General features: G+C 43.5%; 1 pseudogene; it reads left to right on the forward strand.

The window, feature by feature from the left end:
* Window positions 1-1,877: 1,877 nt before the first annotated feature.
* Window positions 1,878-14,292, forward strand: part of LOC111144464 — an 18,539-nt pseudogene continuing 6,124 nt past the window's right edge.

Here is a 14,292-nt window from a genome sequence, read left to right on the forward strand (position 1 = left end):
CCTCCACAAGTAGAGAATATCTTTTAAAATTAAAAATATTTTTCAGGGTGCCTGGGTGGCACAGTCGTTAAGCATCTGCCTTCATTTCAGGTCATGATCCTAGGGTCCTGGGATTGAGCCCTGCATTGGGCTCTCTGCTCAGGGAGCTCCCCTGCTTATATTCCCTTTCTCGCTGTGTCTCTCTCTGTCAAATAAATAAATAAAATCTTTCAAACATAAGAATAAAAAATTAAAAAATTAAATTAAAAATCTTTCAAACGTATACATCATAGTGGTTATAATGATAAAATGCACAGTGATGTGACAGGATGGCACACCTTTGAACCACATTACTGTTCAGCCTATAGGTGATAGGCCATCTTCTGCACAGAGTTCAAGGGCCCATGGAGGTCTGCAGTCATGAGCTTTTCTTTCTCATAGAATTTTGGAAGGATTTCTGTCTGGAAAACTTTGGGAGAAGATACTGAAATTGCCCACTGAAGCCATAAAAAAAACCTTAATAATGCACCCATGAGATGCCTGTTTTTAAGCAATTTAAATTACCAGTGTCCCTTTTCTTTTTAATTTTTATTTATTTATTTGACATTCAGAGTTCACAAGTAGGCAGAGAGGCAGGCAGAGAGAGAGGAGGAAGCAGGCTCCCCGCCGAGCAGAGAGCCCGATGTGGGGCTCGATTCCAGGACCCTGGAATCATGACCTGAGCGGAAGGCAGAGGCTTTAACCCACTGAGCCACTCAGGTGCCCACCAATGTCCCTTTTTAAGGTAAATAGTTGGCAATTTTGCTCACAGGTTAGCGAACGACGGGGTCATCGTCTGAGACTCCATATTCTGCCTACAGAGGCTGGTGTTTATGGTCATGTTTGGTGTCCTCTATTTTTCACCTGTTTCTGCATCTATAGTTCCTCTGATTATTGATGTCTCATTCATCAGAAGATTTGTAACCATAATGAAGCCTAAATGGAGCACATATGAATATGAATTCCATGATATATAAAGTAAGCCTCCGGTTATAACATTTAGGGGAGGTATTTCTCCCAGGAGTGAATGTTGCCACATGACGGGTGTGTTCTGAGAGGCTGTTTTCCTCTTCCATGGTCTAAGATTTAAGATGTACCTGGAAACATTCTGTGGGAGGGGGTTACCCCACATCATTGTTGTGAAAAGCATTATTCTACGCCGTGCTCAGTTGGATTTAAGCATGAATGAAAACAAATGTTCAAGAAGCTAGTTTCCATGCTAAGCTATTTCATCTGTTATCCTTTCCTTTTGCCCTCAAATGGGACCAAAAGAGCTTCCAAAATGGAATGCAGCCTTGTGTGAAGTCAAATTAATCTCTTATTTATAATTTATCATGGAATAATTGTCCTGAGTATTATTAGTCTGCAAAGCTATTCTATTTAGCTGTAAAAATATTTTTAAAGGAGAAGGAAAAGCCATCTGAAGTTTGATGTTAGAAAGAGAAAGCTCTACATTGTGTTCTGCATTTGAAATTCCACACACTGTCAATAATCCGGATTTTTCCTATAAAGAAAGACATGCATCCCTTTGCCTGATTTCTCCACTTCAGAGTTCACTTTTACTGTCCCCAGGTCTCCTTGTTCAATCAAATGTGTATGAAGTCTGAAGCTTTCTAAGAAGTGCCCTGCCCTAGCCAGGATCAAAGGGAATGCTTCTAGAATGGGACATCAGCACTAGGGCTCCCTTGGTTCACTTTTTTCACTCCACATTTTTTTTTTTTTTATCAACAGCAGTGAATACCTTTCAGAAACAAAGCCACTTGCTGTCAAATACAAGCAAAGCAATGCTGACCTTTTGTGTGCCTGGGTATGTGTGTGTGTGGTGGGCGTGTGTGTGCTGCCGTGTGGGAGGCACTTACATGGCGGACCTCTCTTCGGAGTTCTTCAAAATGTTCATGGAGCTGGAATGCACCTCCCTGGAGGGCGTGAAGCTCCAAATGGCCATGTTAGGGAGTGACCACTCAGTCGCCTCTTCATACGAAGGGTCAGAGGTCCTGCCTGAAGTCACTCATGTGGAGATTTATCTAGCTTAGCCGTGTGACCCCAGGCCTGGGGGATCAGAAGAGCCTTGCCTTTCTTAGCTGTCAAAATAAGGGCATGAGACAGTATCCCTGGGAGCCTCAGTTTTCCTCTGGGTGGAAGGAGAAGTTTGGGCTAAATCTGGGGTCTCCACATTGGCCGCATGGTAGACTTGCTTGATTTTCTTTTTCTCATAGTGATGCAAGGGTCTGACTCCAGACCAGTCAAATTAAACCTCATGGGGTGGAAACCAGACTTGGGTATCCCCTTCTCGCCGAAGCTCCCAGGCTCGGTGCAGCCTGGGTGCAGGACTGTGGGGTGAGGGGAGCTCCAGGATCTGTCCAGCGTCAGCACTGCCCGGCTTGCTGCTCATCTCAGCGCTCCCCCACCCCCACTTCCCAGTGTCAGCTGGTGCACCCTGCCCAGCCCACCCTTCCATGTGCAGAAGTCAGTGGGTCCACAGCTCCAACAGGATCTGCTGAAACAGTCAATACAATTAGCCAGAATACGCAAACGAAAGAGTGAGGAGTCTGATGGGGGGGAGGTGGACAATCTATTGTTTAAAGCGAATCATCATGGCTCCTCAGAAAACAGGCCAGCAGCAAAGCCCCCTCTTGCTTCTCTCAGAAGCTGCACGGGCGAGCTCATTTGCTTGTTCCTACCCAGCTCCGACTTCCGTTTTGCCGCTCAGCTCTGTGCTGCAGAGATAAACTAATTTAATCAAGAGCAAGCGCTGCATTTTGATCTTGCAATCATGTCACATAATTCCATTTCCAGGGCAGCGCCACACCTCCCTCTGCCCTGTTCTCTTGTCTCTCGGAGCCTCCTACCCCCTCACACCACCCCCCAGCCCCCGCCCCTTATTCCTTCTTAAACTATCCATCTTAACCTATCCATCCCCGGACCTGCCCCACTGCCATGAGCCCCCAGGCCCCTTGGCCAGGTTTTCCTCTGTACTGTCCCACTTCCCCCACTCCTTCCCACTCCCATCTTTCCAGCCAGTATTGCTGGGCCACCGGTGGCTGTGAGGATGTGAAAATCTGAGACACAGGCATGAATAATGAATTGGGAGAGCCAGACTGAAGTCGATCAGAACTGAGAACAGTATTTCAGAGATACAGCCAAATGACTTAGCAAGAGTTGGTATCAAGTTACCCCAACCCCCAGAAGCCCCAGACACACTGTTAATTACGAGAACGCAGTTCTGAGTAGGTGAGGCTCTGCAATCATCCAAAAGCAGGTTAAAGCTCCATACTCTGCTTTGAGGCTAAAAAGCTGGGAGTTCTAGAATGTGCCAAGATGCTTGCCCCACCTACTGCACCGGCCAGCCAGTGCAATGACCGGCTAGATGGCCAGCTTGCTCATTCCAAGATCATCACTGTCCCACTGGGTAGGGCACAGCTGAGCAGGGATGGTTAGAGCAGACAGAACTCTGCATAGCAGCCAGGCTATTCCCTGCCAGGGAGTTGGGAGGTGGGTGAATCTAGATTGTGAGTTTGCCTGGGGGGGCGGGGGGAGACAGGTTAGACGTCTGGAAGCCGAGGAGAGTGGTCTGCTGCTCCTCTTAGTCCTTAGAAGCCAGCCTAAGTCCCTGCTGTCAGATCAGATGTGCCTGATCCCTTTCAGTCAGAATAGGATTCCCATTTAGTTGGAAACCCCCTTGGGACCTCCTTTTACAAGCAAGACTTGGTGGATGAGTCTGCGAAGCCCGTGGTCCAACCTGGGGACATGCTCGAGCTGGTGAGCAAGAGGCCCGCAGGGCCATCCCAAGTGGCATTCTTGCTGTCCCTCACATCCCCACCCACCTATCCCCCAAATGCAGCCAGACATGTCAAATATGAACCTGGCAATCCCACTCTGTTGCCAGAAATCCGTCAGTAGCCTGTCAACTCCAGAACAGAGGCTAAATTCCTAGTCAGAGCGTTCAAGGCATCCATGACTTGGCCCAAGCTCCCATCTCTAACTCCACCTTCCCAATCGTGACTTGACCTGACAGCTCAGAGAAGCTGCCTGCTTTGTTCTCTGTGTTCTCTCTGCTGTTCCTCTCCTGCGTCCCTTTGCGCAGGTCGTGTCATCTGCAGAAACTTTTGTCCCACTCATCTCTGTCTGCTGGATGAACACCAATTTATCCTCCAAGACCCAGCTTAAGAGCTTTCTTTTTTCCCCCGAGAGCCCTGAAATTGCATGAACTTTCTTTCTCTTGGACTCCCATCATACCCACTGCCCACTTGACATTGAAGGACCTCTTTGGGAGACTAGACTGGACCCTAGGGCAGGGACCTTGTCCCATTCACCCAGGAATGTTCCTAGCATCCAATACAATGCCTGGAATACAGTAGACATTAATACTTGGCTAGAGAGTCCTGACTGGAAAAGAGTCGGAATGTAGGTAACAGTGTTCCAACCCGACAGGCACAGATATTCCCTAGTTCCTGCCTCGCACAGAGGTGCAGAGGTCTCAGCTGCCCTCCTCTTCCTCATGATGGAGAGCTTCAAAGCACACATATTACAATCCCCTCTTCCCCAGCCTCACGGGCTACAACCGTGATCTCATGCTGTCAGCTTCTCCCAAGTTCCCAGGCTCTTCTCATCTTTGTGGGGCTCTCACAGGCAGTGGAGACATGCTCTGGTGACTCACACGTTGCCGGTGGTGAGTTAAATCTTCCCAGCCAAAACTGACTTCATTTTCCCAACGTCTGAGTCATGGAGGAAACAGGTAGAGCAGGTATGAATCTCTGCAAATCTGAATGGACCCCTCCAAAAAAAAGTGTCTTGATTTTTTTCATAATTCAATTTAATTTCTATTTCAAGTCTCATTTTCCCCCCCTTAGGGTGGCAGAGTCCATTTTCTGTCCTCTCCCTTTTCCTCAGGGCAGCATCACAAGTACTGGGAGGGACTGAGTAACCAGGAGGAAGTAGCTGGTCTACGTTCTCGGTGTCATCTGTTCATTCTGGTTCCTACTGGGAAGCCCCATCTCCTCTAGCATGACCACCACCCATGTGCTTGCTGAGCTGGCCTCATTGGCATCCTCCATGCTGCTCTTGGGAGCCAAAAAGCCATGTTGGGGCCAGGATGGGGCCTGGAACTCTGAAGGCTGACTGAGACCACATCTGCCAAATCACACTAGAGGGCCATGGCCACTTCCCGGGAACCTTAAAGAGAAAGGACATGGGTTCACTCTAGATTCTAGAGTCTAGTAGATTCTATGAATTTACATGTGAAGGTTTTTTTGTTGGTTGGTTGGTTTTTGTTTTTGTTTATTTGGTTTTAGGTTCCAAGCATCTCTAATATTTGACATGGGGACCAGGGTTCATGGTCTCCCTCCTCAGACACCCACCAGCTCTCTGCTTTCATTACTCCCCTGGTCTAATTGGTTCTCCTCCCCACCTGTGACACCCTTTCATAACCAGTGTGTATGTGGGGGTGAAGGGGGGGCGCCTTCCTACTTCTCATCTGCCTATTTACCTCTGCCCTGTTTCTGTTTCCTCACAGTCTGTTCTTTTGCAATTCATAGCCCACGGAGACATTTTTCCCTCTGATCTTTCCTGTTATATCCCTTCCCTGGACCAATGATTACCTGCTACAGTCTAATTACGGAATGGAGAGAAGGGGTAAGGTCCAAGAGGGAACTGGTGGGGAAAGTATTGTTAAGAACATTAGCAAACGCAAAAGTAGAGGTGCTGGGTGGCTCAGTCAGTTAAGGGTCCGACTTTTGATTTCAGCTCGGGTCATGATCTCAGGGTTGTGAACGAGCCCCGTGATGGGCTCTTCACGCTGTTGGGAGTCCGCTGGAGATTCTCTCTCTCCCTCTCCCTCTCCCTCTCCCTCTATCTCTCCCCCTGGCTGAGCTCTCACTCTCTCTCAAATGAATTAAAATAATAATAATAATAATAATATTAGCAAACAGGAATGTAGCATTTACAATGAATCAGGCACTGTTCTAAGGACTTTACATACCTTAGTTCATTAAATCACAGCAATGAGGCAGACGCTATTTCAATTCCCATTTTACAGGTGAGGAAATCGAGGCGAAGTAGTGCCAGATCGTCAGAGCTGGGGTTTGAACCTGGGCCTCAGGCTCCGAGTTTGTGCCCTGAACCGCTACGATGAAAGGCTCTCACAAATCAGTGCCCTAATACACATCATCCTCAGCATAGAGCTGTCTTCCCTGAAGATGTGTAGGAGAAGAAAAGTTTTAAAATATTATGATAGAGCCCTCTCTCTCTACTCAAAGTGCTTAGGCTGGGATTTAACAAATTTTGATTTTCAGGAGAAATCTATCAGTCATCCAAGTGAATGTCAAAAAAAAAAAAAAGCCTAAAATTCTTTTAAAAATAAAATCTCCCAATAGCAACGATGCCACTGCCTTCGTCTGCCAGGAACATTTTGTTTTGCCCTTCAGCAGTGGGGTCAGAGAGGGCTTGACCTCTGAAAGGGTGTTCCAGTTCCTTCTATTTCACTCTGCGTGTCTTTGACCATTCCATCTAAGAACTAACACCCTTTGGAATGAAAAGTCACCCCAGAAAAAGCACTGGTAGGCTTCTAATTCCTCTAGGACAAACATTCTTCACATTTGGGGGGGTCACAGACATGTTTGCAAGTAAGAACTGCCTCCCCAGGAAAACCAAATGCACATACCCAAATGCATGTATAATTTATCAGAAGACTGTAGGGAGGGACTCCTGGGGGGCTCAGTCGGCTCAGTGTCTGCCTTTGGCTCGGGTCATGATCTTAATGTCCTGGGATCAAGCCCCGCATCCGGCTCCCTGCTCAGTAGGGCGTCTGCTTCTCCTTCTCCCTCTGCCGCTCCCCCTACTCTCTCTCTCAAATTAATAAATTAAAAAAAAAAAAGACAACTGTAGGGAAATTACTGAGTCCTGGACTGTGTGTGAATTCTTCCTGGAAGTGAAATTGCTTTACTCATTTTGGTACATTGAACACCTAGCAGAGAATAAAATAATTGAGTTAGGCTCATCCTGCTCCCACCCAGCCCCCGTACCCATAATGTCTCTCTGTGGTACCATAAGAGACAGAGAATCTTCCCCTCCCTTTAATATACCCCAGATTCTCTGCAAATGTGGGTGCTCATGAGGACTTTGTTCTTTGGGCACTGCGTGCCTCTGCGTTTGCTTCTGAGAGAAAAGCCCTGACCATTTGTAGGAGCTGATCAGAAGCTGCCATTCTGATTCCTGGACAACTTGGAGCTACACATAAAACTCTACATGCTAGGGCACCTGGGTGGCTCAGTGGGTTAAAGCCTTTGCCTTTGGCTCAGGTCGTGATCCTGGGTCCTGAGATCAAGCTCCGCATTGGGCTCTCTGCTCAGCAGGGAGCCGGCTTCCCACCGCCCCCCCCCCCCCCCGCTTCTGCCTGCCTCTCTACCTACTTGTGATCTCTGTCTGTCAAATAAATAAATAAATAAAATCTTTACATGCCTCATGGGGCCAGTTAGGGAAGGACCCAGGCTCTTGGCCTCTTCATAAGCCCATAGAGGACTCCTTCCCAGCCCCTCACTGCAGGGTAGCCAGTCTCCTGACTGGTTTTTCCCTTTTCAGAAGGGACTTCAATACATCAAGTTTTTAAAATACTGTCCCCCCAGAAAATAGTTAATGGGTTTTCCAGGATCTCAAGAGTATCATGGAGGTACAGTTAGCTTTGTTTCTCAATCCTCTAATCAAGCAACAGAAAAAATGTTTGCATCAAGACCAAACATTATTGGGAACACATAGATGGTTCAGGATAAACTCTGTGAGCAGCGCAGAGCCCACTGCAAGAAATCATTGTACCCTACAAATGCGAACATTTACATGATTATCGTTTGTGGTTAGTTGGAAACACGCCACCAGGGTGATTATTAAGAATAAGTTGGGCACACAAAACAGACAACTAAAAGATATTGGGACATAAAAATTTCATTTTCTTCTTCTCATTTCCCATTTCCTTTCCTCTAGTGGTGGGGTGGCAGGGGGTTCCATTTTCATTGCTTCTTATCAACCTTCCCTATTTGTTTGATGATTTTTTTTCTTGTGACCTATTCCTGCTATCAAGTTTTAATATCTTAACTGTGTTCATGAATGCTTACACCATGAAAAAGGCCATCTTTGTTTCTCTGAGCCTTTGCGATACACACCCATCTGTAACTGTTCTAGACATGTTCCTTGTTATAAGTATGTTTATGATTATATAAAACACATGCAAGTAAAACTGTACCAGTACATTCCACGTATTATGAGACACCACAAAATAAGTTATAGAAGGATGAGATGAAATAATTATAAATAGAGCACTAACATTTTACTCTCTCTCCTGACAGATGATCCATTTCCCTTTGGGGAACAGACATAACGTATCAAAACAATTAAACGTAGTCCTCCCAAACTCATATGTAACAACCCTAACCCCCAGTGTAGCTATATTTGGAGATGGAGTCTCTAAGGAAGAAATTCAGGCTAAATTAAGGTGGTAATCTGATCCAAATGGATTAGATAGGTCCAGTGTCCTTACAAGAAGAAAAACAAGAGAAATCATGTTTTCTCTCTCTCAGTGTCTCTCTGTGTGTGTTTATATGTATGTGTGCTCACACTGAGGAAACACCATACGAACACAAGCAAGATGGTAGCCATCTGCCAGCCAGAAGAGAGTACTCACCAGAAACCAGCCCTGTCAGGCCTTGATCTGGGACTTCCAGCCTCCAGGGCTATGAGAAAATAAATTTGTGTTGTTTAAGCCGCCCAGTCTGTGGTATTGTGATACGGCGGCCTCAGCTGACTAAGACACTCTCAGAACACTCTCCAGATTATTCCTGTACTCTGAACTCTATAAACACACACACAGAGTCTTTCAACATAAAGTTAATACTTTCTTCAAAGCTGGTCACAAAATTGTATTAGGTAATAAATTTCAGTAGCGTCAGAAATACTTGGTGGTAGGAGAAACTCAGACAACGTCCCCCTCACGTAGGCAAGGAAGAAACACAGGGCCAGGGTAGCCCAGCTACGCAGCAGGCCTATAGACCTTTCCTTTTCCCTTAGCTAGGCACCGGCTTCCCCAGTGGACTGTATCGTAACTACCCCCATGATTGTGGTTTTAGGATGTGCCTCAGAGAGGCAAGAATTGAAGTGTCTGTGGGAAGTAATTAGAAACTGAAGTTCAGCACTTGAGAATTTTATAGACCTCTGTTTCTTGACATAATTGTGAAGAGAGAGCATAATCTACTTTCCCACTGAAAACAACAAAGATAGGTGCTATTTTTGTTTAGTTATTTTTTAAAGATAAACCTCTTTCGAAATGCATGCAAGAGTAAGTTAGAAAGGAAGGAAAATCAATGGAAGGTAAAAGTTAATTAAAAGGAGAAATATATAGAGGTAACTAAACACTAAATCTGGCTTTTGCTCTGAGGTAATGTATTAAACCCTGATTACTTTGAACTCCTGTTTTTAACTACTCTGCAACGTGTAAGACATGAGACAAATCCTTGAGGTCACTGAAGGCAAAAATCTGAAAGGAAAACTTAAAAGCAATCTAGGAATGTCAGACAAATCAGAAAGCACAGAAAACACTGCTTAAAAGTACTTGTTTCTTTCAGCCTTGAAGCTGGGTTGAAGGAAAAAATGTTTCTCCTGAGAGTTCATAAGTAGAATCCAGTTTTCATGGGCATTTTCTGCTCAAATTCACAGTACTTCAAATCTACAATTGATTTTAAAGTAGCCCTTAGTTGGGAATGCCCTATTGGTACCAGGTAGAAGAAAATGCATATTCTTTTTGAAGGAACTTACCTTCAACCAAGGTTTCGAAAATTATTACAGGTAAAATTCTAGGGAACATAAGTCCCCATAGTCAATATCACAAGAAACACATAAATGAAAGGCATGAATGACAGATTATAAAATCAGTCAAGAAGATTTGAAAGACTCCAAAAGAATGACTAAAAAAAAAAAAAAAAAGAGAGCAATTGAAAGTCAAGCCCATTATCCATAGTAGACACAGTTTAAGACTAATTTAGTGAAATGGAAAATAGTGTAGCAGAAATTACCCAGAATGCAGCACAGAAAGAAATGAGGTGGAAAAAATTTAAAAGTCATTAAAAACCTTATAATATAGAATGAGTTGTAGAATCATAAAACCACAGTTAGAATTTTGGAGGGACGTAATAAAGAAAATGGAGAAGAGGTAATATTTAAATTGAAAATGGCTCATAATTCTCTGTTACTGTTGACAGATCACAATACTCATACTAAAAAGATGTGTATATACAGTGGGATATTACTCAGCCATAAAAAAGAATGAGATCTTTCCATTGCAACAACATGAATGAACTTAGAGGATATTATACAAAGTGAAGTAAGTCAGTCAGAAAAAGACAAATGCCATATGATCTCACATATGTGGAATTTAAGAAACAAAACAAAGCAAAGAAATAAAAGAGAAACAAACAAAAAGCAGTGTCTTAAATACAGAGAACAAACTGGTCATTGCCAGAGATGAAGGGAGGGGGTGACTAGATAAAAGGGATCAAGAGTGCATTTATCTTGATGAGTCATGTACACAGTTGTTGAATCATTATATTGTACACCTGAAACAAATATAACACTGGATGTAAATTATACTTCAATTTTTAAAAAGTTAAAAAACATTTAAAAAGAAAGACATTTTCTGGGACGCCTGGGTGGCTCAGTTGGTTAAGCAGCTGCCTTCGGCTCAGGTCATGATCCCAGCGTCCTGGGATCAAGTCCCACATCGGGCTCCTTGCTCATCGGGGAGCCTGCTTCTCCCTCTGCCTCTGCCTGCCATTCTGTCTGCCTGTGCTTGCTCTCTCTCCCTCTCTCTCTCTGACAAATAAATAAATAAAATCTTTTAAAAATAAAAAAAAAAAAAAAAAAAAAAGAAAGACATTTTCAAAGAAAGTTAAGTTTTTAAAAATTTACAACTGTACCCATCATAACCAAACTGCAGAAGGGAAGCAATGAGATTGTCTTAGAGCAGCCAGAAGGAAAAGATGGCCAAAGAAGAGTTCTCCAACAGCTATACTGCCAGCTGACTTCTTACCAGAAGTAATCAGAAGTAAAATCAGAAGTTGGTGGAATAATATTTTCAATACGCCAAGAAAAAATGAACTCAAAAAACTAAAGTTTTCTATCTATACCCTATCACTCAAATATGAGGCTGAAATAAAGATATTTTAAGACAAATCAACACTAATAGAGTTTCCAAGAAATAGACCTTTGCTACAACTTATAAATAGGCATTTCATATAGAAAGAAACTAATCCCTTACAAAAGGTCTGGGATGAAAGAAAAAAATGGTAGAGAAGTTAGTAAAATTGTCTGTATACGTAAACTTATAATGTGAGAAACAATAATAATAATATACCCTTTCAGAGTTAAAAAAGACAATTAAAATACAACAATGGTATAGAAGTAAGGAGGAGGTGATTGGAGTTGAAGTGTTTATAGACTGGATAGTTCGTGAAAATGGTAAAGATGCTGATTTTAGACTTTAAGTACTTTCACTTAAAAAATTCCCAAGGTAGCCATTAAAGGAAGACAATGCACATATTTAATTCTACTTCTAGGAATTTACAAGAATACCCACATATTGGAAACGTTATAAATGGTTATCAATAGAGAATTGGTTAAAACAATTATGGATATTAAAATACTATGAATTCAGTTCGGATAATTGGGCACTATGCAGCCATTTAAAAAATGCAGTAGCTATGTATGTATTTCTTTGAACTAATCTCCAAGGTAAAATAAAAAAATGGTGTGTGTCATGTATACTATTTATTGTTTTTATTTTTTAAAGAAGGGACTGAAAATATGTGCATACATTATGCTTTTATTTTTATAGGGTAGCTCTGAAAGAGACACGAAATTCACAACAGTAATTGCCTCTGGGTTAGCTTTAAATTTTTCTAGTGCATATATATTCAAAAGCAAGATTTCTTTTAAAGACTTATAAAAGCAGGAGAAAAACTATATACAAAACCAAATACCCAGAGAAAGATACATGCACAGGGGATAGCAAACACACACACACACACACACACACACACACACACACGGGACCCGAGGCAAAATGTGCATCTTTAAACTGTGTACCTCACCTTTGTGGGAGCAAAACATCTAAAATAGCCCTCTGACTTTCCCTTTTCTCTATATAACAGCAGAGCTCTAATCCTTGCATTTGCTACAGAGTGTAGTATGAGCATTTCTTTGTTTCCTCTTACATCCTGTTTGTATGCTTCTTGAAGACCTGACCCAAGTATATTATTTCCTTTGTAGTTCTTTTTTTTTTTTTAAAGATTTTATTTATTTATTTGACAGAGAGAGAGAGAGAGATCACAGGTAGGCAGAAAGGCAGGCAGAGAGAGAGAGAGGGAAACAGGCTCCCCGCTGAGCATAGAGCCCGATGTGGGGCTGGATCCCAGGACTCTGAGATCATGACCTGAGCCGAAGGCAGAGGCTTAACCCCCTGAGCAACCCAGGCGCCCCTCCTTTGTAGTTCTTAAAATATTTTTAGTAAAAGCTTTGTATATAGTAGGTGCTTAATAAATCAATACGTGAGATACTATGTATTGTATTTTATGGGTTTGAAGTTTTTATGCTACCCAATTGGCCTAATCATGTGAATGAGTTTTTATAACATATGAAACTCATCGGAATGTTAGATGAATTTTGGATGGTTTTAAAATTTGGAAGTCCATTAGTTTCTTTCACCATCTAGATTGCTTGCTAAATTTGACACAGTAGGGAAGACTTACTTCGGGCATTTAGGAAAGCAAAAACCACGATACAAAATAGTCTTGCAAGCAGCCATATTAACACATTCTTAATGTCTTCATTCTGTGTGACCTAAAAACCAACATGTGGGATGCATTCCATTATCACGTTTGTACATGGCACCTTCTGAAACTCTTGTCTGAAATGAGGACCTCTAGTCTACGGCCGTACCACCCTGAACACGCCAGATCTCGTCTGAAATGAGGAACTCTTGAACCGAAAGCCAGATTTGAGGCCTGGAGGGGGCAGGTATAGTCCTGGGTGTGCAATGGAGGGTAAGGCATTAATCTCAGCTACTCAAGCTAACACTCACTCAGGAACCCCTGAGTTGTACAAATCTGTTGCTAGAGGTACAGAGCGGTGTCCTTGCAGTAGGCAAAGGAAGTGGCTTTCTCTGTCCTGAAGTAGGGTTTGGTTTGGGTTTGGGTTTTGGTCATGGAAGAGCTTCTTCAAATGAAAGCATGGAGGAGATTCCACTGTATAAAGCAGATGAATTCAAAATGGGGGTGGGGACAGCCCAGAACCCCAACTTCCAAATCCTAGATCTATGGAACCCGAATGAGTGGTGTTCCTCAAGCTCTTTTTAGTGTGTGTGAGAATCAGCTGGGAGTGGATAGAACAGGGGCTGATCAGAACATCTGGGTGGGTCTGAGACTCTAAATCTTAACAAGCACCTAGGGGATGCGGGGGCTGTGCCTGCCCCTCCTCCTCACAGTCATGCCTCACAGCGACGATGCTCAGCAGAAACCAGTGTGAAAATTAGCCTGCAAGAGGATCCAAAATGAGTCTTACTCTCTGACTCACTCATGAAGCGATGGCAGTGAGAGATTCTCCAGCCCTTCAGTTGATTTTCCCATAATTTCCTAAGCCCCCCCACACCTGACTCAGCAACTACATTTTATCAGCCTGCTAAAAGGAAGTGTAAGAACTTGTTTAATTTAAGGCAGCCATAGAGCTCTAAAAAAGACTAACATTCCACTGAATACCAATTTCCCAAATTATCTCAAGAGAAGGAAGGAGAGTAACGTCTTGATCCTATGGAACTGTTTAGGACAGCAGCTGAAACCCTAAGAATAGCTGAATCCTGTTCCAAGCCCCATCAGGGAATTCCTTCCCAACATTTGACATCAGTGGATCGGCATGAATGCACAGCTGCCTGGCGACACAAATGTGCCACACAGTCCTGAGACAAAGGATCTTAGATTCTAGAAACAGCGGTCGGCGAAGACCCTGCACCGGACTGGCTACTTTCTTGTCTACGAAAATGGACATTGGCAAAATCTGTATGTCCAAAACAGGGGACTTGGGAGGAGCAGGAAGTACATTTCAGTTTCCATTTTGGAAATAGTAAGGCATCACCCCTGATGCCGGCCCTGCCTCTCTTAGACAGTAGACGAACTACAGAGCGGGAGCCTGTGTGTGTGTGTGTGTGTGTGTGTGTGTGTGTGTGTGTGTGTGTGTGTGTGTGTGTAA

Source organism: Enhydra lutris, unplaced genomic scaffold (genome assembly GCF_002288905.1).
Source record: "Enhydra lutris kenyoni isolate GAN:26980312 unplaced genomic scaffold, ASM228890v2 scaffoldscaffold11, whole genome shotgun sequence".
NCBI lineage: Eukaryota > Metazoa > Chordata > Mammalia > Carnivora > Mustelidae > Enhydra > Enhydra lutris.